This window comes from Triticum aestivum, chromosome 4A, assembly GCF_018294505.1.
Source record: "Triticum aestivum cultivar Chinese Spring chromosome 4A, IWGSC CS RefSeq v2.1, whole genome shotgun sequence".
NCBI classification, from domain to species: Eukaryota; Viridiplantae; Streptophyta; class Magnoliopsida; order Poales; family Poaceae; genus Triticum; species Triticum aestivum.
In genome coordinates this window covers 45,844,270-45,865,954 of record NC_057803.1, presented here as the reverse complement: position 1 = coordinate 45,865,954, position 21,685 = coordinate 45,844,270, and the positions used below count along the sequence as shown (strand labels likewise).

The following is a 21,685-nucleotide window of genomic DNA, read 5'->3' as shown; positions in this document are numbered from 1 at the left end:
CCGAACCTTCTTTGGTGGCGGTCGCGTGGGCCAGTGACGGTCCAGAGGCTCGAGGACCCCGCGGAGGTGGTGCGTCACCGTGCCAGTGAGGAGGACGCGCACGTCCGTTGCTACTTGTTTGAGTTGGAGCACAGGTTCTCCAATACCCGGCAGGTTTTCCAGGGATCTCACTGGAGCTATGATCATGTGATGGTTCCTTCTCTGTGGGTGTCCACCGCCCGCGCCGATACCCGTCGTGCGCTAGGGTTTTAGTTGTATTAGTGATGTTATATGTATGATACTATTCGGGATGTATTAGTGATAATATTCGATGATGTACGGACCCATGAGATGATTTACTTTTGCTTATTGAATGCATGCTAATTTGAATACTTACTTATTTTATAATTTGGTTTTGCTTATTGAATGCTCATGTCAATATGAGTCCTATAAGATATTTTGAAGTGTATATCTTGTGTTGCTCAAATATGATATGTGCTTGCCCAAGTGGCCGGTCATGTTTGCAGGTTACACCTCCGAGTGGCCTATGTTTTGCTGGAGTATTGATTCATTTCCGTTTCGGCAAATTTCAGGCGCTCGATATGTCCTATTTTAGCAAAGGTCATGCCGGATTTTTCCGTAAATTTTGGCATGACTTGTGCCAGAATATGTAGAAAATATCGAGTGTCCCGGATTTGTGTGTTGAGTATCCTGGTAGTTGTCTTCGATCGATTTTCAATTAATGTTTCAACTATGAACATAGGAAATGTCTGACGACGAAAATGATTTCGGTATTTGCATGTACTGCGAAGACGAGCGCGGCCTGTGCGACGGAATCTTCCTAGATGATGATAGGCGCTTCAGCATCAAGCTGGACGAGAACTTAGAAGTGGATACAGTAAGTCACAACAGCAAGTCTTTTTTCGTAATTAAGCATGACATCTCCTTCATTTGCTTCAACTTATAATTTAATTTTTTTACTATTCTACTAGCGTATCCCCTGCCATGCAAGAGTTTTTGTCTTGAATAAGATAGGTTTCAGTCGTACCATGGAGGTAAAGAAAGTTTACTTGAAGAACGGACATGGTTATATTTTCCACACAAAATTATACAATGAAGACGACTACACCTATTTTGGATGCAAAACTTGGCGAGCACTATGCAAGACTTATGCATTTGAGCCTGATATGGTTATCACCTTTGATATTCGTCCGGAAGATGATATTGAAGGTAATACCGACATCTGGGTCGATGTGCAGACGCCTCCAGTTATACCATTATGTGAGTTTCTTAACTATATTTATGTCTTTGATATTGTTTATTCAAAAATAGTTGACAACTAATTTCTATTGTCAGCTTATTTCCGTTCAAGCAAACATGACCAGCGCTTGGTAGACAGGACCTACTACTGTCCCGGGGCTGAACTAAACTGCGAGGAGCTAAGTCATTATGTTTCATGGCTTCAGGATCTTGATACTGTCAAGACAAATTTTCTTCCTGCACTTAGAAATGTTAGTACTGAAATCGTGCGACCAATAGTGTTTGTACTGAACTACGGTCACATCTATTTAGGAAAGATGGTAAGATTTTTACTATTCGTCCTCAGTTCATCTTTTGCATACATTATTTTTTAAGCTAAACTTCATTGCTAAGTATGTTACTATACGATGTTCTTCAACAGGGACTCCCGATGAATGTTGTGCCTGATTGGATCGAGACTAAAGGTACCATGAATATTGCTAGTTTACGGCCAAGATATCCTACAATGCACTTTAGTGCATTCAGGATTTCTAATAGCGAGGAATGCTTAATAGTGAAAGACTGAAGCAAAATTGTGAATGATCGCAGAGAAGTACTAGGGGGCAGCAATCAAAAGCGTAGCCCACAATTAGGAGACAGGTTCATCTGCATGCTCCAACTTGATGAAGAAGGAGTGCTATACATGTTTTATGTTATTTTACCTGAGAGAGAGCAGCAGGAGTGATTAGCTAGCTAGAAATGAGTTTGAAGATGATGATGTGCTACACTATGACTATGATGATTAAATAGCTAGTGTTCATGGTAATGACTATGATGATTATTATTAGCTAGTGTTGGTGGTGATTAGATAGCTATCGCAGCTAGTGTTGGTGGTGATTAGCTAGCTAGAATGAGTTTGAAGATGATGATGTGCTATACTATGACTATGGTGATTACATAAATATTATTGATGATAATGACTATGATGATGATTAAATAGCTTGTGCTGGCGGATTAGATTCAAGTGGAGGCAACATGTGGTGCACATCAAAAGTACTACTAGTCCAAACTAGATCAAGTTTGGATTAGTAGTATACTTTTGACATGCACCACATATTGCCTCCACTTAAACCTAATCCATCTTTATTTGACACACTGTTATGCACATAATGATATAAACCTCATAATTGATATTGTACCAAAATTTGTATAACGTCGTATAAATACACTAAAAAAAAGTACTAGTAGCGATGGATAAGAAACACGCTACAACTAGCTAGATTAGCAGCAACACAGGACAATCTTAGCAATAGCGCCTATCGCATGCGCTACTGCTAAGTAATAGCTGTAGCGCCTTATTGGTAGCGCGACTGCCCGCGCTACTAGTGGGATTTAAACCCGCGCTACTACTAGGGTTTTTCCTAATAGTGTCTATATGCCACCCACAGGTGGCAAAAAGGGGTCGCTTCACCCACATCCCCCGTAGGAGGACCGACCCAGTCCGCGGCAACATGTCATTTGTTGCTTCTTTATTTCTCGCTTGTTTTTTCTGTTGCCTTTTTGTTTTTGTTTGTTCACTAGAAGTTTTCTTTTCTTTTGTGTTTTTCTTTCGGTTTTTATTCTTTTTTTACTTTTATTTTTTATGTTCCTCCTTCCAGGTTGGTTTTTTCTTCTACTTTTTTCATGATTTTTCTTTTTGCATTTTTGTATTATATTGTGAATATTTTCTTAAATGTGATGAACAATTTTCAAATAAACACTGTTTTTATTATATTTTTAAATACACTATTTTTAAAATATATGAAAAGCATTTTTAATATACATTAACATTTTGTAATTTTGCAATAAAGAATTAATACACAATGACATTTTAATTATATTGTGAACCTTTTTAAATATACAGTGAATTTAATTTTGAAACACATACTTAACAATTTTCGCTAATTTTACTTGTTTATCTTTTAGTAAGTTATTAATACCTGGCTCCTAAAAAGCCAGAGCCATTTTTTGGTGAAAAATCGAAAAGAAAAAAAAGTAACCGTTCGCCGGCTCGTTTTCCCTGGCTTCAGGCGGAGCCTCCCCTATTTGACGACGCTCATAATTGTTCAACGGGAGTTTTTTTTTTTTTTGGCAACGTCGTGGCCAGTTTATCAGTGGCATAATTGAGAGGCCTGACACTGATAAAACACCCCTAAAAAAGACACTGATAAAACTGGCCCGGTAAAGCCATCTCGGATCTGTTTTGGGCTACATCGGCTTCAGCAAACTTACAACTTGAAACTTCAATTTAAAGTCTTTCACAATTACCCTCGAATAACTACCGATACAGATTCAGTCAATCTCAAGTTCTCAGCTAGCTGCTCGATCTTTGGAAGTACTAGTAATGACATAATCAATTTTTTTTAGGGATACTTAATCAAGATATATAAAGGTTGAGTGGTTGACACCTAGGTACCTACCGAAAGTTCATACTGACCATGCCCTTACAGAAGAAGGCCAACGAGACCGATCGAGTACTAGAACTGAACTAGCTACTGATTATCTTATGCTAATCTTCAGCAAACTATTCCTTCGAACTGCATGCATGCATGCATCACGCTGAGAGAAATGGCGGATGTCTGCGCGATGATCAGAACTCTAGGCGACCCGTCTCGGCGTCTCCCAGTCCAGCCCGAACGCGGCCATGTCGTAGTAAGGCACGTACTTCTGTGGATTAATAGACGCACACGAGTTAATTAATTAAGTAATCGGAAGTTCTCATGGCACATAGCTTAATGGAGTACTGTTTCACTGAATTTTTCTCACAATGCACCTCGAGCTTCTCCATGAGCTGGTGGGCGGTGGGGGCGGAGACGATGATGCGGCGGGCGGCGGGGTTGATGAAGCCTTCCTCCACGGCCTGGTCGATGAAGGTCAGCAGCGAGTCCTAGTACCCCTCCACGTTCAGCAGACCAACCTGATCGAAGAATTGACATATGCTGCCATGTGAGATTACGTGCATGCATGTTTGTAGCTTAGGTTTAGGTTGCTGGATCATTTGACATATGTGTATATGTACGCAGGTACGCACCGGCTTGTGATGGATATCTAGCTGCGCCCACGTGATCACCTCCAGCAGCTCCTCCAGCGTCCCGTACCCTCCTGAATGGGTGAGATTGTTACTTACAAAGTACAGTTTCGCACGTGCAGGATCAATTGCATTGCATGATGTCTTCTTTCTACGACGACAACATGTCAGAGAGGCGTTAATGGAGGAGTATTACGGAACCATGAATTTGGGGGGTCCTGGCCGGCCAGACATGACCGATAGGCTGAGAAGATGCAATGCAGTGCAGTAATCAACAAGGCAATGATGCGAGCCGATGCAGGGGGTGCATTCAGCACGTACCAGGCAGGGCTACGAAGGCGTCCGAGAGCCTGGCCATCTCGGCCTTCCGCTGGTGCATGTCGGCCACCGGCCTCACCTCCCCCACCATCTCCCCGACGATCTGCCACAGCAACAACATCCATTTATCCTTACATTTACTTGCACCAAGTACCAACGCAGCAGCAGCTAGCAGAAATCACACTGAAAGTCCAGATGCAGAGCTAATGTCGGCACGCGAGACAAACAAAATCGCTTGCCGGCCGGGCGGGACAAGTACATTCGATGCTCTCAGTTCTCACAGGCACTAAAGGAGGGAAGACGAAGGTCGGAGGACCAGGCCGCTGCTGCTGATGATTAATGATGGTATCCATCCCATGTGATAATAAGCAGAGCTTCGGCGGCACTGTTGATAAATTTCCACGAGCTGAGACGCTACCGATCGACATGCATGTGTAAGCAGGGCAGTGCCGCAGGGCAGGCGTCGAGTTATTATCATATGCAAGCTGGTTAATTCGTGCAGGTCAATGCTACTGTGGACAGTGAAGTCAGTACACCTGCCCGGATCAGTTGTTGACCACGGATAGATGCAGGTAGCCATCAAACTAATTAATTAGCACGCCTGTCTGTCTGTAACATACGGGGCTAAGCATGACCCAAAGAAATCTTACTGGTTACTAATTAAAGAAGGTTCTTTCTCTCGAGGAGTATGTCTGTTTCGGCCCGGGAATAGAATGGAATCATCACGCAAAGCTGCGGGTGCTCCCGTTTGTTTATGCTCACGCCTGCATGTTTGGATTTGTGCCACGGGTTTACTGCTACGTGGGGTTTCGTGATTCTGTGGATTGTTTTCTGCAATTTTGTGGGCAACAACGTCTACTTCTGCTGTGTTGTGTTTTGTTCCCTTGGGCTAGGAAAAGGGAACACTCCCAAGAGAGGAGAGAGGCCACTATGTACTGCCAGCCTGAGAGCAGACTAATTAGCTAGTCCTAGCTAGGAGCTACTGCAAGTGGGCATTCCAAGATGCAGTGAAGTAGAAGTGTCATGATAGAAACTCGAAATGGATGAGCATGCCATGTCCATTTCTGCTCCGAGCAAGCTGCAGCAGGAGGAGGAGACAAGCAGTACTGTAGTAGTACATACTCCCTCCATTCCACAATGTAGTGCTTCCTCTATTTCCGTGTTTCAACTTTGACCGTAAATTTAACTATCAAGACCAATTGCGGCGGGGGCAAAAATTATATCAGTGAATTTGTATTGGAAAGAAGTTTTTAATTATATAATTTTTTCTCCCGTCGCAGTTGGTCTCGTTGGTTAAATTTATGATCAAAGTTGGACCTCGGGAAGCGCAGGCGCACTATATTTTGAAATGGAGGGAGTACCTCGGGTGTCATGAGAGTCTTGGGAATGACCCTGCACGCGCAAGACAGCAACATGAGACGACTTTCTTATACTTAGGCTACCATAATGGAACAACTTAGGGCATCTCCAGCCGTTGGCCCCCCAGGACTTGGGGCAAAAAATCGCCCCCTCGGAGCGCACCGGCGCTAAACCGCGCACTGGGGGCGTGATGTCCCCCAGTCGCGGCCCCCATGGGTTTTAAAAAAAGTCAAATACGGCGCAAACACGACTCAAATTTAACGCAAACATCGGCGAGTTCGTTCAAATTTAAACATATTTTACAAAAAAGGAAAAACTACCGCGGGCTACCCCCGCCGTCTCACTCGCCGCCCGCCTCGCCGCCCGCCCACGCGGTTCTACATGCCGAGGAGGCGGTAGAACCGCGTGTAGTCACCGCCGTCGTCGTCGTCGTCGCCCCCGCCGACGCCCCCGCCGTCCCTGTTGCATCCCTCCCCCGGTTGGCGCAGCGGTTGGACGGTCCGGGGGCGTCGTCGTCGTCGTCGCTGAGGACCACGACGCCGTGCTCGTCCTCGCGCCCACGCTTGCGGGCGGCGATCTCCTCCAGGGCCCGGCGCTGCCAGACCATCTCGTCGTGGAGGTAGTCGTCCCGCGCCCACCGCAGGGCATCCTCGTCGGAAAAGCCGCGCCGGGCTATCTCCTCATACTCCACGGGAAGGCCGGGCTTCGGCTTGGGCTCCGGCTTGGGCTCGACGAGGACGAAGCGGCCGATGGGGGAGGCGTTGTCGCCGATGCGGACGCCGGAGCTGCGGGTGCGCGTGCTGACAGGCGCGCCCTGGGGCTCCGGCTTGACGGGGCGGAGGTGGAGGCAGGGGGAGCCACCGGACGAGGAGGAGGACCCCCCGGTCTCCATGCGCCTCGAGGTCCATGAGCTTCCCCGACGGCGTGTGAAGGACGGGGGGCGGGGTACTCGAGGCGCGGCGTGTTGACGTCCTCGATGTACTCGAGGACGGCCTCCAACATGCGCCCGGGCACGCCCCACCACCGACGCCGGCCGACGGCGTTGAGCCTGCCGGAGGGCTCGATGCCGTTGGTGGCCTCGAGCTGCTCGGCGTGACGGCGGCGGAAGTAGGGCTCCCAGAGCGGGCTGTCGGGGACGTAACGTGGCCCCTCCCTCGCCGCACGCGGCAGGGACGAGCGGATGCGTGCGATCTCCGCACGCTGCACCGCGCAGGTGGGTATCGGGGGCACCGGCACGCCGCCGACGCTGATCCTCCACGCCCCGGGTACCCGCATGTCCGACGGGACTGGGTACTCGGCCTCGAAAAGGAGGCGAGCCTCGCTCTCGTGAAGATGGCGACGGCTGAAGCCGTTCGCCGCCGCGCCGTCGCCTGGGAAGCGCTCGGCCATGGGTGCTGGAGACGGCGAGAGAGAGGAGAGGGAGGAACGACGACAGCGAGAGAGAGGAGAGGGAGGAACAACGCCGGCGAGAGAGTACGAGTCGCCGAGTGCGCTGGGTGTGACGCCCCCGATTCAATCGTACACTAATCATACACGCAAATGTGTACGATCAAGATCAGGGACTCACGGGAAGATATCACAACACAACTCTACAAATAAAATAAGTCATACAAGCATCATAATACAAGCCAGGGGCCTCGAGGGCTCGTATACAAGTGCTCGATCATAGACGAGTCAGCGGAAGCAGCAATATCTGAGTACAGACATAAGTTAAACAAGTTTGCCTTAAGAAGGCTAGCACAAACTGGGATACAGATCGAAAGAGGCGCAGGCCTCCTGCCTGGGATCCTCCTAAACTACTCCAGGTCGTCGTCAGCGGGCAGCACGTAGTAGTAGGCACCTCCGGTGTAGTAGGGGTCGTCGTCGACGGTGGCGTCTGGCTCCTGGACTCCAGCATCTGGTTGCGACAACCAGAAAGAAAGGAAAGGGGGAAAAGGGGGGGAGAAAGCAACCGTGAGTACTCATCCAAAGTACTCGCAAGCAAGGAACTACACTACATATGCATGGGTATATGTGTAAAGGGCCATATCAGTGGACTGAACTGCAGAATGCCAGAATAAGGGGGGATAGCTAGTCTTATCGAAGACTACGCTTCTGGTCACCTTCGTCTTGCAACAGGCAGAAGAGGGTAGGTCGAAGTCCTCCAAGTAGCATCGCATAGCATATCCTACCCGGCGATCCTCCCCTCGTATCCCTGAGGGAGAGCGACCACCGATTGTATCTGGCACTTGGAAGGGTGTGTTTTATTAAGAATCCGGTTCTAGTTGTCATAAGGTCAAGGTACAACTCCAAGTCGTCCTGTTACCGAAGATCACGGCTATTCGAATAGATTAACTTCCCTGCAGGGGTGCACCACATAACCCAACACGCTCGATCCCATTTGGCCGGACACACTTTCCTGGGTCATGCCCGGCCTCGGAAGATCAACACGTCGCAGCCCCACCTAGGCTCAACAAAGAGGCCAGCACGCCGGTCTAAACCTAAGCGCACAGGGGTCTGGGCCCATCGCCCATAGCACACCTGCACGTTGCGTACGCGGCCGAAAGCAGACCTAGCCTAGTGGCGTTCCAGTCCAATTCGGCGCGCGCCGCTCCGTCGCTGACGTCTGAAGTGCTTCGGCTGATACCACAACGTCGGGATACCCATAACTACTCCCACGTAGATGGTTAGTGCGTATAGGCTCGTAGCCAGACTCAGATCAAATACCAAGATCTCGTTAAGCGTGTTAAGTATCCGCGAACGCCGAACAGGGCCAGGCCCACCTGTCTCCTAGGTGGTCTCAACCTGCCCTACCGCTCCGCCACAAAGTAACAGTCGGGGGCCGTCGGGAACCCAGGCCCACCTCTACCGGGATGGAGCCACCTGTCCTTTCAGCCCCCTCGTCAGAATCACTTGCGGGCACTCAATGAGCTGACCCGACTTTAGTCACCATCTGTATAGTATGTATGTATGTATAGTATATACCCGTGATCACCTCCCAAGTGATCACGGCCCGATAGTATAGCAAGGCAGACTGACAAGAATGTAGGGCCAATGATGATAAACTAGCATCCTATACTAAGCATTTAGGATTGCAGGTAAGGTATCAACAGATGTAGCGACAATGTCAGGCTATGCATCAGAATAGGATTAACGAAAGCAGTAACATGCTACACTACTCTAATGCAAGCAGTATAGAGGAGAATAGGCGATATCTGGTGATCAAGGGGGGGCTTGCCTGGTTGCTTTGGTAAGAGAGAGGGGTCGTCAACAACGTAGTCGATCGGGGCACCCAGCAGCGGCGCCGGTCTCGGTGTCTACCGGAAAGAAGTAACGGAGGGGGAACACAATAAATAACAGAGCAATCAAAGCATCACAAAGCATAACATGGCAATACGCGGTGCTAGAGGTGACCTAACGCAGTAGGAGGTGATACCGGTGAAGGGGGGAAACATCCGGGAAAGTATCCCCGGTGTTTCGCGTTTTCGGGCAAAGGAGCCGGAGGAGGGAAAGTTGCGAGTTTGATAGGTTAGGAGGGTGTGGCGGACGAACGGGTTGCGTATCCGGAATCGTCTCGTCGTTCTGAGCAACTTTCATGTTGAAAATATTTTAATCCGAGTTACGGATTAAAAGATATGATTTTCTAAAGATTTTATTAATTTCTGAAATTTAATTAATTATTTAATTTAATTCGAAAATGGATTTATGACATCAGCATGATGTCATGCTGACGTCAGCAGTCAACAGGGTTGACTTGGTCAACCTGACATGCGGGTCCAGTGGGACCCACCTGTCATTCTCTGTTTAGTTTAATTACAGATTAGTTAATCTAATTAGTGATTAGGTTAATCTAATCAGTTTTAATTAACTTAATTAATTACTCACTTAATTAATTAATTAACATTTTAATTATTTTAATTATTATCTATTTATTCATTTAAATTTTTTTTAATTTTTTTTAATTTTTTTTATTTTTTTTAATCCCTCTTTTTTTTTGTTCTGGGGCGTGGGCCCCATGTGTCTGTGGCCCAGAGGGGCTAGCGGGCATGGGTGCGGGCGCTCGCCCGAACGGCGTGGGCGCACCCGAGCGGGCACTCGCCCGCAGGGTGGGACGAGGCCGCCGGGGCACCGACGATGGGGCACGCCGGCGCGGCCAGCCGGGGCCACGGCGGGCGGAGGCGAGGGGGGTGGCACCGGCGCGGACAGTGGCGCGCGGGGCTGGGGTGGACACGACCAGCGAGGAGGAGCGCCGACGGGTGCTGCGGGCGCCGTGGGGAGCAGCACAGGGCGAGGGGCAGGGGGCTCGCGGTGGCCGACGGCGATGCCAACAGTGGCGGTGGTCGCGAGCGCGTGCATACGGGGACAGAGGAAGAGAAGAGGCCGGGGGCCTCACCGGCGATCGTGGGGACTAGGCAGTGGGCTCGGGGAGGGTTGGGGACGACGTCGACGGAGTCGAGGCGGAGGAGCTCCGGGAGGAGGACGAGGATGCGAGGTGGTGACTCCGGCGAGGAGGCGGTCGAGGCGGCGAGGTGTGGTCCGGCGGGGGAGGTTCCTGGCGGCGGGACGGCGTCGAGCGGCGACGGCGGGCCGTCCACGGGCGCTGGGGACGGCGGGTACGAGGCGCAGGGCGTGCGGTTGAGGTGGCCGACGCGGTCCAGGCGGTGTGGGGCGCAGGGGAGTGCGGGAGGGGCGGCGTCGGCGTCGGGCCCGATCCCGATTGGATCGGGGGGAGAGGGAGAAAGCGAGTGGGAGGGGGGGGGCGAGTGGGTGGCTGTCGGTTAGGGTTTGGGGGAGGGAGTGGATAAGGAGGGGGTAGCGGGGTGGGCCGGCCGGCCGGGCCTGGGGGTGTCGGCCCAGTTGGGCCACGGCCCGGGGGGGTTTGCTCTTATTTTTGTTTTCTGTTTTCTGTTTTGTATTTCTTTATTTTCCTCTTTTCTTTTCTGTTTTATTTTTGTTTCCTATTATTTTAGGTTCTGTAAAAATATATACTTTGCATCTAATTTGAACATTTCGATTTAGTCCACCGCCACAAAAGTCTAGACCCCAATTAATTTGGTTTGATATTTTATCAATCTGTAAAGGCATTTAAATAATCAGGTTTGCTAATATTTAAATCATTTTAGTGCATTAAAACACATAATAAAAGTGTGGTTCCTTCACAAATATTTAGTAAGGATTATTTGCCACAAACCGAACATTTTGGTTTTAATGTTTCAAAAGTTTTGTTGTTTGCCTTTCTTTCAAATTTGAATTTGGATCGGTTCTGAACTAACGCGAGATTAACGACAGTAACTTTGATGGCTTGGCATCATTAACACGTGATTACTATAGCCTAATTATCCGGGTGTCACAATTCTCCTCCACTATAAGAAATCTCGTCCCGAGATTGAAGAGGGGGACTAAGGGGGAAAGGTCTGGTTATGAAATGCTAACGAATCTTCTCAGTCTTGGTTGCTCTTCTTGAAGAGGTCGATCCATTAGATTGACGTCTTCATTTCTCTGCTTCAGGTCATCATGGTGATATCGTCCTTTTCTCGGGAACTGCAACGTACTTGCGAATAGGTAAGGGGCAGCTCGGCTACGACAGAATGTTTATGAGGGAAACAATCTGGGGTTAACCCATGAATGAGCGTAAGATTATCTCTCGAGCTGAACATATCGAATACATCAAGAGTAAGGTACGAAGGTACAATAAGAGGTTCCAAGTGGATAGATAGTTGCTCGAAGTCTGAACCAGAGTGAGAAAGGGGTTCAGAGCAACGAGAGTAAGTATAGCGTCTGATACCAGAATAGAGCATTAGGAAGGTGACCCGTGAATTACATACGAAGTCAAGCGTGGGGAATAACTTTGGAAACCGGGGGTGTACAGGAGAGTCAGGTTTTGATCCTGTGGAACTGTGGGTTATGGGCCCACCATGTGGGTTAAAAGTTGGAAGGGTGGAGACGTCTTGCGTGATCATGCAAGCAAGGCAAGTCAGAGGCTAGCCTGTCGATTATGTCGGCAACAACGACGGTACCAAGGGCGAGGGACGAAGAGAACCATTTTCCTGCTCGTCGAACGAGGCGGACCAATAGGCAAGGTTCTCGTCCATCGGTGGCTACCAGAATGTCATCAACAATAGTAACAGGGTCTTATTGACAGAGTCGTACAACCGAGGTGTTTATATAAGCAGCGAATCTTTACTTCTTAGATCATATAAATCACAAGAAAGGTTAAACAAAACAATGGAAAGGAAAAGGTGATCATCAGATCAAATAGAACAATGGAATGGAAAATATGTTTATACACCTATTTCAGGGGTATATCCTTCCCAAGGACAAGCAGAACATGATAACCATGACATGATATTAAGTAGAAAAGCCTCTAGGTGAGGGGAGAGAAATTTTCATGACATTATCCATACAGCGGTGTTTGGATAATTGAGCAAGAAACGTTTAGCATTGGGCTTCAAATGTTCTTGTTGAAACATCGGAGTACCATAGACATGCTTCGAGATAGAATTGACATGGTCTTCAGGTGAAGATCAAACTTTGGAAACACGAAGGATCCATCAGGAATAACTTGTAGAATAAGTCTTACAATTTCCCCATGGATGAACGGATAACCTTGCTGAAAAGGAATCTATAGTGATAGGTCCTCCAGCCGAGGGGGGGGGGGGTGCTAGGCATGACATCATGTCACCGGGTCATCAAAGGATCAACATCATAACTCTTGGAAAATGTCCCAACCATCATATCTGACCGAGATTCAGATCCGATTGGTGTCATGATACCTCAACTCAGGGGGTCCGAGAGGAAAAGGTGCAACACAAACTGACAAAATGACATTGCAAGATTTTCGAGAAATGAACTATGGGAGCGGGTTTCTGAAGCAATAGTTCATCATTAAACCAAGGAGGGAATGAGAAGGTGGCTGATGGGCTCAGCGACAATTCATCGAGAATTCCAAACGGATGGATTTCCACGATAATGTGCACAAGAAGATGACATTTGTCAGATCAAATGATATAAGGAAGTATGCTCGAGGAAAACATACACAATTAAACATAGGTTGAAAGGTGCGCCCGAAATGTGGATTGGGTTGCACGACCAATGTCAGAATGGTGATTCAATTAGCGAAGGACTTAGAATGAACTATCGATCATTAACTTCAAAGCAATAGGGTTGCTAGAAGTGCATAATCCAAACAACACCGTTCACTTGTGGGTACCCCGGTTGGAATCAACACGAGGACCAAGAAAGAATGGTGATGGTGAGAAGTATCATTATAGCAAGAATTCTTAAGAGGTGGAGCAATCCTCACAACATTCTTAACATCAAAGATGGTAATACTCCGCGGTAGAATATAACATAAGTTGGATAGCAAGGAACTCAAGGTACAACACAATACAGGAACAAGTTTTGTGTTGGAGGGAAAGCAATAATGTTGTCGCTGATAACACCAATCATCGAGGGCAAGGATGGTATTTCTCATCATGATTTCAATAGATCTCTTGGAAGAGCTCAGAATGTTGATGATATCCACGACACATTTGTCGCGAGAGTTCATGAAGATGTAATCGATCGGTGATGACATCAAGTCAAAAGAATGATGAAGCTAGAGGTTATTGGAACCATAGGTACGACACAAACTTGAAATCTAGCTTGTTGTTCAAGGCGAAATGATATGACGAGGAAGATCGACGTAAGCTTAGCTATCGTCGCAAATTGGTGCTCCGAGAATAAGGACCAGGTAGCCACAGTTAGAATCATCACGACAATGATGTAGCCAAACAGGCTAGGAATGGCGTGATCGGGTACAAACTCATACTTATAGAAGCTTACTGAAGAGTTGTTGAACCGTAGAGCGGACTCGGTTCAGTTATCGGTGTCTTTGAGTGTTTAATAACTCAGAGCCCGTGAAAAATTGGAATCAGTGGTAAGGTAGCACTTGATGAAGAACTCATAAGAAGTTATGCAGTACCATGATAATCTCGAGATACCAGGGGGGTAATACTCAACACAAGATCAAAGTAAAGGTCGGACTGGTGTATTGATCCATAGAAGACAATTGTTTTAACTTGTCCGAGAAATGGAATCAAAGAAGAACAATCATGGTCGGAACCACGGTTGCAAGGGATCAATTCACAGATACCATATGTTAGCTATCAAGGAAATAGTTATTATTACAAGAAGCTTCCATGATAGGATATACATCGCGTCCATGGGCATGAACACAAAGTTCAAGGTCGACTCCCACTTCTCCAATGCATAACCTTTCATTCACTTCTCACGTTCGATGATGTTGCAGTGTTGAAATTTTATCTGGTGAAGCACCAGAAGAGTATGACTCGTGAAAACTTTCGGGTTCACACGGTTTAGAGAAGGCATATGTTCAACCCATAGGGGCTTCTTAGAAACATATACCACGAGTTTCAAGAGTAAATAACACAAGCCCGAAAGCAGAGCATGGTTGACCAAGCAGAGGATACAACTTAACAAAGGCATTATGTATCAGGGGAAGAACTCACAAGGTGATCAAATGTGAAGGACACTGTCGGATAACAATCCAACAAAGGACTTGATGGTCCACAAAGGATCTGATACGAGTATCGGTACTCAACTAGAGGAAGAAGAATGCAAGGAGATCAGATTATAGAAACAATTGACTAACTCAATTGTCAAATGCAAAGGAATTATGATTTCCAAATCAAGGGGTCAGAAGCAATGCTCTGATTAGGGATGGATAAGTTGAATAGCCTTAGGGTACAATCAACGACAATTGGATTGGTCGAGAACCAATTCCAGTTAAAAGAATGGAAGCTCAGCCGGAAAGGTAATTTATAAGGATCAATGATGATTGCGTGTATTCGCAGCATATTGAGTCAACAGACTCAAAATGATAATGACAAGGAATGTCAATAAGATTTCTATACTTATGGAATTAATCATAATGAAAGCAAACAAGAAATTCCAGAGCAATAGGTTGCTGAGGATTTTCGGAATATCGGGTGGTATTTCGAAGACTTTTGTGTAACGCATGAACAACTGGGGGATGAGCGGATACTCGATAAGTGCGAGAATTAACCGTAGGGGTATTCAAGTGACAAAGAACAGCAAGGCAGTAAGCTCAAGGGATTATTGAAACAACGACGAGTTTTTCAGGGTATCTTGTAATAACAAGACCACTGGGGATGAATGTAAGAATAACAAATGCAAGTAGTTATCCATAAGGGTTTGCGGTGGAAGGTGAATTGCAAACGCGATGAACACAAGTTCTCGGGTTAACAGTGGAGAGTATCTTCAGGGTCTTCTGGTGCAGCAGACGATCATTAGTAATAAGGGGCTCTCCGGGTGAAAGTGATAACGAGATCATAATGTTAGACTTAGTAAACTTCATTTAACCCGAATAGAGGAGAGATCAGAGTCCCAGAGTATAGACGAGGAGTAAAAGATCCTAATACCTCCCGATGGCGACGTGGGCCCATGGGCCACACAGCCATGTTAGTAAAAGTTTTTCAACGACTAGACTCGACTTCGGCCAAGGAGTTGGAAAGGGGGATTCCTACAGGCAGTCGGCTCTGATACCAACTTGTGACGCCCCCGATTCAATCGTACACTAATCATGCACGCAAATGTGTACGATCAAGATCAGGGACTCACGGGAAGATATCACAACACAACTCTACAAATAAAATAAGTCATACAAGCATCATAATACAAGCCAGGGGCCTCGAGGGCTCGAATACAAGTGCTCGATCATAGACGAGTCAGCGGAAGCAGCAATATCTGAGTACAGACATAAGTTAAACAAGTTTGCCTTAAGAAGGCTAGCACAAACTGGGATACAGATCGAAAGAGGCGCAGGCCTCCTGCCTGGGATCCTCCTAAACTACTCCAGGTCGTCGTCAGCGGGCAGCACGTAGTAGTAGGCACCTCCGGTGTAGTAGGGGTCGTCGTCGACGGTGGCGTCTGGCTCCTGGACTCCAGCATCTGGTTGCAACAACCAGAAAGAAAGGAAAGGGGGAAAAAGGGGGGAGAAAGCAACCGTGAGTACTCATCCAAAGTACTCGCAAGCAAGGAACTACACTACATATGCATGGGTATATGTGTAAAGGGCCATATCAGTGGACTGAACTGCAGAATGCCAGAATAAGGGGGGATAGCTAGTCTTATCGAAGACTACGCTTCTGGTCACCTTCGTCTTGCAACAGGCAGAAGAGGGTAGGTCGAAGTCCTCCAAGTAGCATCGCATAGCATATCCTACCCGGCGATCCTCCCCTTGTATCCCTGAGGGAGAGCGACCACCGGTTGTATCTGGCACTTGGAAGGGTGTGTTTTATTAAGAATCCGGTTCTTGTTGTCATAAGGTCAAGGTACAACTCCAAGTCGTCCTGTTACCGAAGATCACGGCTATTCGAATAGATTAACTTCCCTGCAGGGGTGCACCACATAACCCAACACGCTCGATCCCATTTGGCCGGACACACTTTCCTGGGTCATGCCCGGCCTCGGAAGATCAACACGTCGCAGCCCCACCTAGGCTCAACAGAGAGGCCAGCACGCCGGTCTAAACCTAAGCGCACAGGGGTCTGGGCCCATCTCCCATAGCACACCTGCACGTTGCGTACGCGGCCGAAAGCAGACCTAGCCTAGTGGCGTTCCAGTCCAATTCGGCGCGCGCCGCTCCGTCGCTGACGTCTGAAGTGCTTCGGCTGATACCACAACGTCGGGATACCCATAACTACTCCCACGTAGATGGTTAGTGCGTATAGGCTCGTAGCCAGACTCAGATCAAATACCAAGATCTCGTTAAGCGTGTTAAGTATCCGCGAACGCCGAACAGGGCCAGGCCCACCTGTCTGCTAGGTGGTCTCAACCTGCCCTACCGCTCCGCCACAAAGTAACAGTCGGGGGCCGTCGGGAACCCAGGCCCACCTCTACCGGGATGGAGCCACCTGTCCTTTCAGCCCCCTCGTCAGAATCACTTGCCGGTACTCAATGAGCTGACCCGACTTTAGTCACCATCTGTATAGTATGTATGTATGTATAGTATATACCCGTGATCACCTCCCAAGTGATCACGGCCCGATAGTATAGCAAGGCAGACTGACAAGAATGTAGGGCCAATGATGATAAACTAGCATCCTATACTAAGCATTTAGGATTGCAGGTAAGGTATCAACAGATGTAGCGACAATGTCAGGCTATGCATCAGAATAGGATTAACGAAAGCAGTAACATGCTACACTACTCTAATGCAAGCAGTATAGAGGAGAATAGGCGATATCTGGTGATCAAGGGGGGGCTTGCCTGGTTGCTTTGGTAAGAGAGAGGGGTCGTCAACAACGTAGTCAATCGGGGCACCCAGCAGCGGCGCCGGTCTCGGTGTCTACCGGAAAGAAGTAACGGAGGGGGAACACAATAAATAACAGAGCAATCAAAGCATCACAAAGCGTAACATGGCAATACGCGGTGCTAGAGGTGACCTAACGCAGTAGGAGGTGATACCGGTGAAGGGGGGAAACATCCGGGAAAGTATCCCCGGTGTTTCGCGTTTTCGGGCAAAGGAGCCGGAGGGGGGAAAGTTGCGAGTTTGATAGGTTAGGAGGGTGTGGCGGACGAACGGGTTGCGTATCCGGAATCGTCTCGTTGTTCTGAGCAACTTTCATGTTGAAAATATTTTAATTCGAGTTACGGATTAAAAGATATGATTTTCTAAAGATTTTATTAATTTCTGAAATTTAATTAATTATTTAATTTAATTCGAAAATGGATTTATGACATCAGCATGATGTCATGCTGATGTCAGCAGTCAACAGGGTTGACTTGGTCAACCTGACATGCGGGTCCAGTGGGACCCACCTGTCATTCTCTGTTTAGTTTAATTACAGATTAGTTAATCTAATTAGTGATTAGGTTAATCTAATCAGGATTAATTAACTTAATTAATTACTTACTTAATTAATTAATTAACATTTTAATTATTTTAATTATTATCTATTTATTCATTTAACATTTTTTTAATTTTTTTTAATTTTTTTTAATCCCTCTTTTTTTTGTTCTGGGGCGTGGGCCCCATGTGTCTGTGGCCTAGAGGGGCTAGCGGGCATGGGTGCGGGCGCTCGCCCGAACGGCGTGGGCGCTGGGCGCGGGCGCACCCGAGCGGGCACTCGCCCGCAGGGTGGGACGAGGCCGCCGGGGCACCGACGATGGGGCACGCCGGCGCGGCCAGCCGGGGCCACGGCGGGCGGAGGCGAGGGGGGGTGGCGCCGGCGAGGACAGTGGCGCGCGGGGATGGGGTGGACACGACCAGCGAGGAGGAGCGCCGACGGGTGCTGCGGGCGCCGTGGGGAGCAGCACAGGGCGAGGGGCAGGGGGCTCGCGGTGGCCGACGGCGATGCCAACAGTGGCGGTGGTCGCGAGCGCGTGCATACGGGGACAGAGGAAGAGAAGAGGCCGGGGGCCTCACCGGCGATCGTGGGGACTAGGCAGTGGGCTCGGGGAGGGTTGGGGACGACGTCGACGGAGTCGAGGCGGAGGAGCTCCGGGAGGAGGACGAGGACGCGAGGTGGTGACTCCGGCGAGGAGGCGGTCGAGGCGGCGAGGTGTGGTCCGGCGGGGGAGGTTCCTGGCGGCGGGACGGCGTCGAGCGGCGACGGCGGGCCGTCCACGGGCGCTGGGGACGGCGGGTACGAGGCGCACGGCGTGCGGTTGAGGTGGCCGACGCGGTCCAGGCGGCATGGGGCGCAGGGGAGTGCGGGAGGGGCGGCGTCGGCGTCGGGCCCGATCCCGATTGGATCGGGGGGAGAGGGAGAAAGCGAGTGGGAGGGGGGGCGAGTGGGTGGCTGTCGGTTAGGGTTTGGGGGAGGGAGTGGATAAGGAGGGGGGTAGCGGGGTGGGCCGGCCGGCCGGGCCTGGGGGTGTCGGCCCAGTTGGGCCACGGCCCGGGGGGGGAGGGGTTTGCTCTTATTTTTGTTTTCTGTTTTCTCTTTTGTATTTTCTTTATTTTCCTCTTTTCTTTTCTGTTTTATTTTTGTTTCCTATTATTTTAGGTTCTGTAAAAACATATACTTTGCATCTAATTTGAACATTTCGATTTAGTCCACCGCCACAAAAGTCTAGACCCCAATTAATTTGGTTTGATATTTTATCAATCTGTAAAGGCATTTAAATAATCAGGTTTGCTAATATTTAAATCATTTTAGTGCATTAAAACACATAATAAAAGTGTGGTTCCTTCACAAATATTTAGTAAGGATTATTTGCCACAAACCGAACATTTTGGTTTTAATGTTTCAAAAGTTCTGTTGTTTGCCTTTCTTTCAAATTTGAATTTGGATCGGTTCTGAACTAACGCGAGATTAACGACAGTAACTTTGATGGCTTGGCATCATTAACACGTGATTACTATAGCCTAATTATCCGGGCGTCACACTGGGTCTCGTCTTATATAGGCCGAGGCGCCGCCCGTGCGGGAGCTGCCGTGAGTACGCGTGGCGGGCGAGGGAGGGCGAGGGACGCGCGTCATCCGGTCTTCACTGCGCCGCCCGTGAGGCACCAATGGCGCAGACTGACCGGCGCGGCAGTGCGGCAGCTTTGGCATTGATTCGTCACGGGAAACGAGACGATGAGGACGACGAAGGAGCGAGAAGAGGGTAGAGTCGCTGACGCGGCGGGCCCGCGGCTGTTTCGCGCCAAAATAGTTCGCCCCGGCGCCCCCGGGCGCCCCCAGCGCGCCGGGTTCAGCCTGGGTCCGTCGACGCTGTTTTCGGCCCAAGCCGATGAAAATCTGGCTCCTAGGACACGACTGGGCCGATTTTTCGGCGCCGGCGCAAAAAAAAGTCTAAGAAGACCTTCTTAAAGGCGCGGCTGGAGATGCCCTTACCCGATGACGTGCCTGCCGCCGTGGTAGACGGCCCGGGAGACGAGCCCCATCAGCCCGATGCTGCCGCCGCCATACACCAGGTCGATGCCCCCACCAACCTGTCACCCACCATTCAACGTTAATTACCTAGCTCCTCCCACCGTACGTACGCATGTAAGTAGTACGTTTGAGATCTGACTGGCAACGTTCAAGTCACGCGGCCGACCGTATGTACGTGATCGAGTGAATTCCTTGTACCCCTCCGTCTAGATGTATAAGTTACGTTACGAAAACTAAATAATCTCAAAACACTTTGATATGGTGTATTAACTCCCATCTTGTTTTTATTTCTTGATATATCAACCAATAAAAAATACATACTTTCAATGATTTAGGACTAGCAAACACGACATGCAATGATTAATTTATTGCATACAATGCTATTAATTAGTAAATAAATATTAAATTTTTTCGTTTTTTCCTCTATCTTGGTCGGGATGCACAATCTAAGATACTTTATGCATCTGGACAAGGAAGGAGTAGACAATACTTGTTGCACTTGCACAGCGAGTGAAATAACCCGTACTACTGCACATGATGAATGCGGTGGGAGTACTACGTACGGACGGTAGCAAGTGATGGATGAGCCGATCGATAGTACTTCTTCCTTCTCTTTTTAGTTCGCATATAAGATTTAATCAAAGTCAAATTTTATAAAGTTATAAAATTTGACTAGCTTTGTAGAAAAATATATCAACATTCAGACTATGAAATCAATAGTATTAGATGCATGATGAAATTAGTTTCATAACATATAACTTTTGTATTGTAGATGTCGATATTTTTTCTATAAAGTTAGTCAAATTTTAGAAAGTTTAACTTTGACTAAATTTTATATGCAAACTAAAAACGGAGGGAGTACATGAGAAGCACTGAAGCTGACGAGTGCACGTACGCATGCTGATGGCTTGCATGCACATGCATGCCCTTCAAGTCGTGTTCGTACGTAGTACTATTTCAGAGGAGCTAGATACGGAGTACTCCTAGATGACGAGCTCTGCCCGGCCTGTCCTACCAGTGTTAGCCGTGCTCTGTGCCGCTGGCAAGTAAAATCATCTCACTGTAAAAGTGTGTAGTTTTGTGCTTTGACATAGCTAGGCATCTACGGACATACACATTAATCTTGGCTCTACTAACTTGACAGCCGCTTTCGTGATTAACCGTGGTGCAAACTAATAAGCAGATTAATGCATGTCAACGTACGAGAGGAGAGAAGACCGTCCAGGTCATGCATGTGCAGCAGGCGCGCGTGTTTTCCCTCCTCCTTAATCATCCATAAGTGTAAGTGTATTCAGATTCTGGATCTCATCAAGGACCAACGACCGACTGCTTAATCATTCAGCAATTAGTGCTATTAGCTAAAAAGTCTCCCTGCTCGATCGCTTTAGACCGCGTGATTACGAACAAGGAACGTCCCCACAACCCCTTTGCGAAACGAGAATCAAGAGCAGCTGGCTGGCGTAATCGTGATACGTACTGCTGACCAAGATGAGATGCATGCACGAATAGAGAGTAGTAGCACGTACGAGCTGGTTGGCGAGGTCGATGGCGGCGTCGTGGTAGCTGCTCTTGTTGCCCTGGCTGCTGCCGCAGAAGACGCACATCCGCTTGAATCTGCTCGCCTGACCCATCCTGCTCTCTCCCCCTCTCCCTCTCTCTTTGATCTGCTCTCTCTCCCTCTCCTCCTCTCTTTGATATGTGTTTTGCTTGTGTGTGTGCACAACGAGCACCTATCACTTATATAAAGCCGGGCTAGAGAGAGAGAGAGAGAGCCGACGGGTGTTAGGTATAGCTGTACTGCGCTGTCTTTTGCAAACAATAGAGAAGGTCAAAGTTCT

At 48.3% G+C, this 21,685-nt stretch overlaps 1 pseudogene; it reads right to left on the bottom strand.

Moving 5' to 3' along the window:
- Positions 1–3,855: 3,855 nt before the first annotated feature.
- LOC123083722 (probable cytokinin riboside 5'-monophosphate phosphoribohydrolase LOGL3) lies at positions 3,856–21,478 on the bottom strand (annotated as a pseudogene).
- Positions 21,479–21,685: the final 207 nt, after the last annotated feature.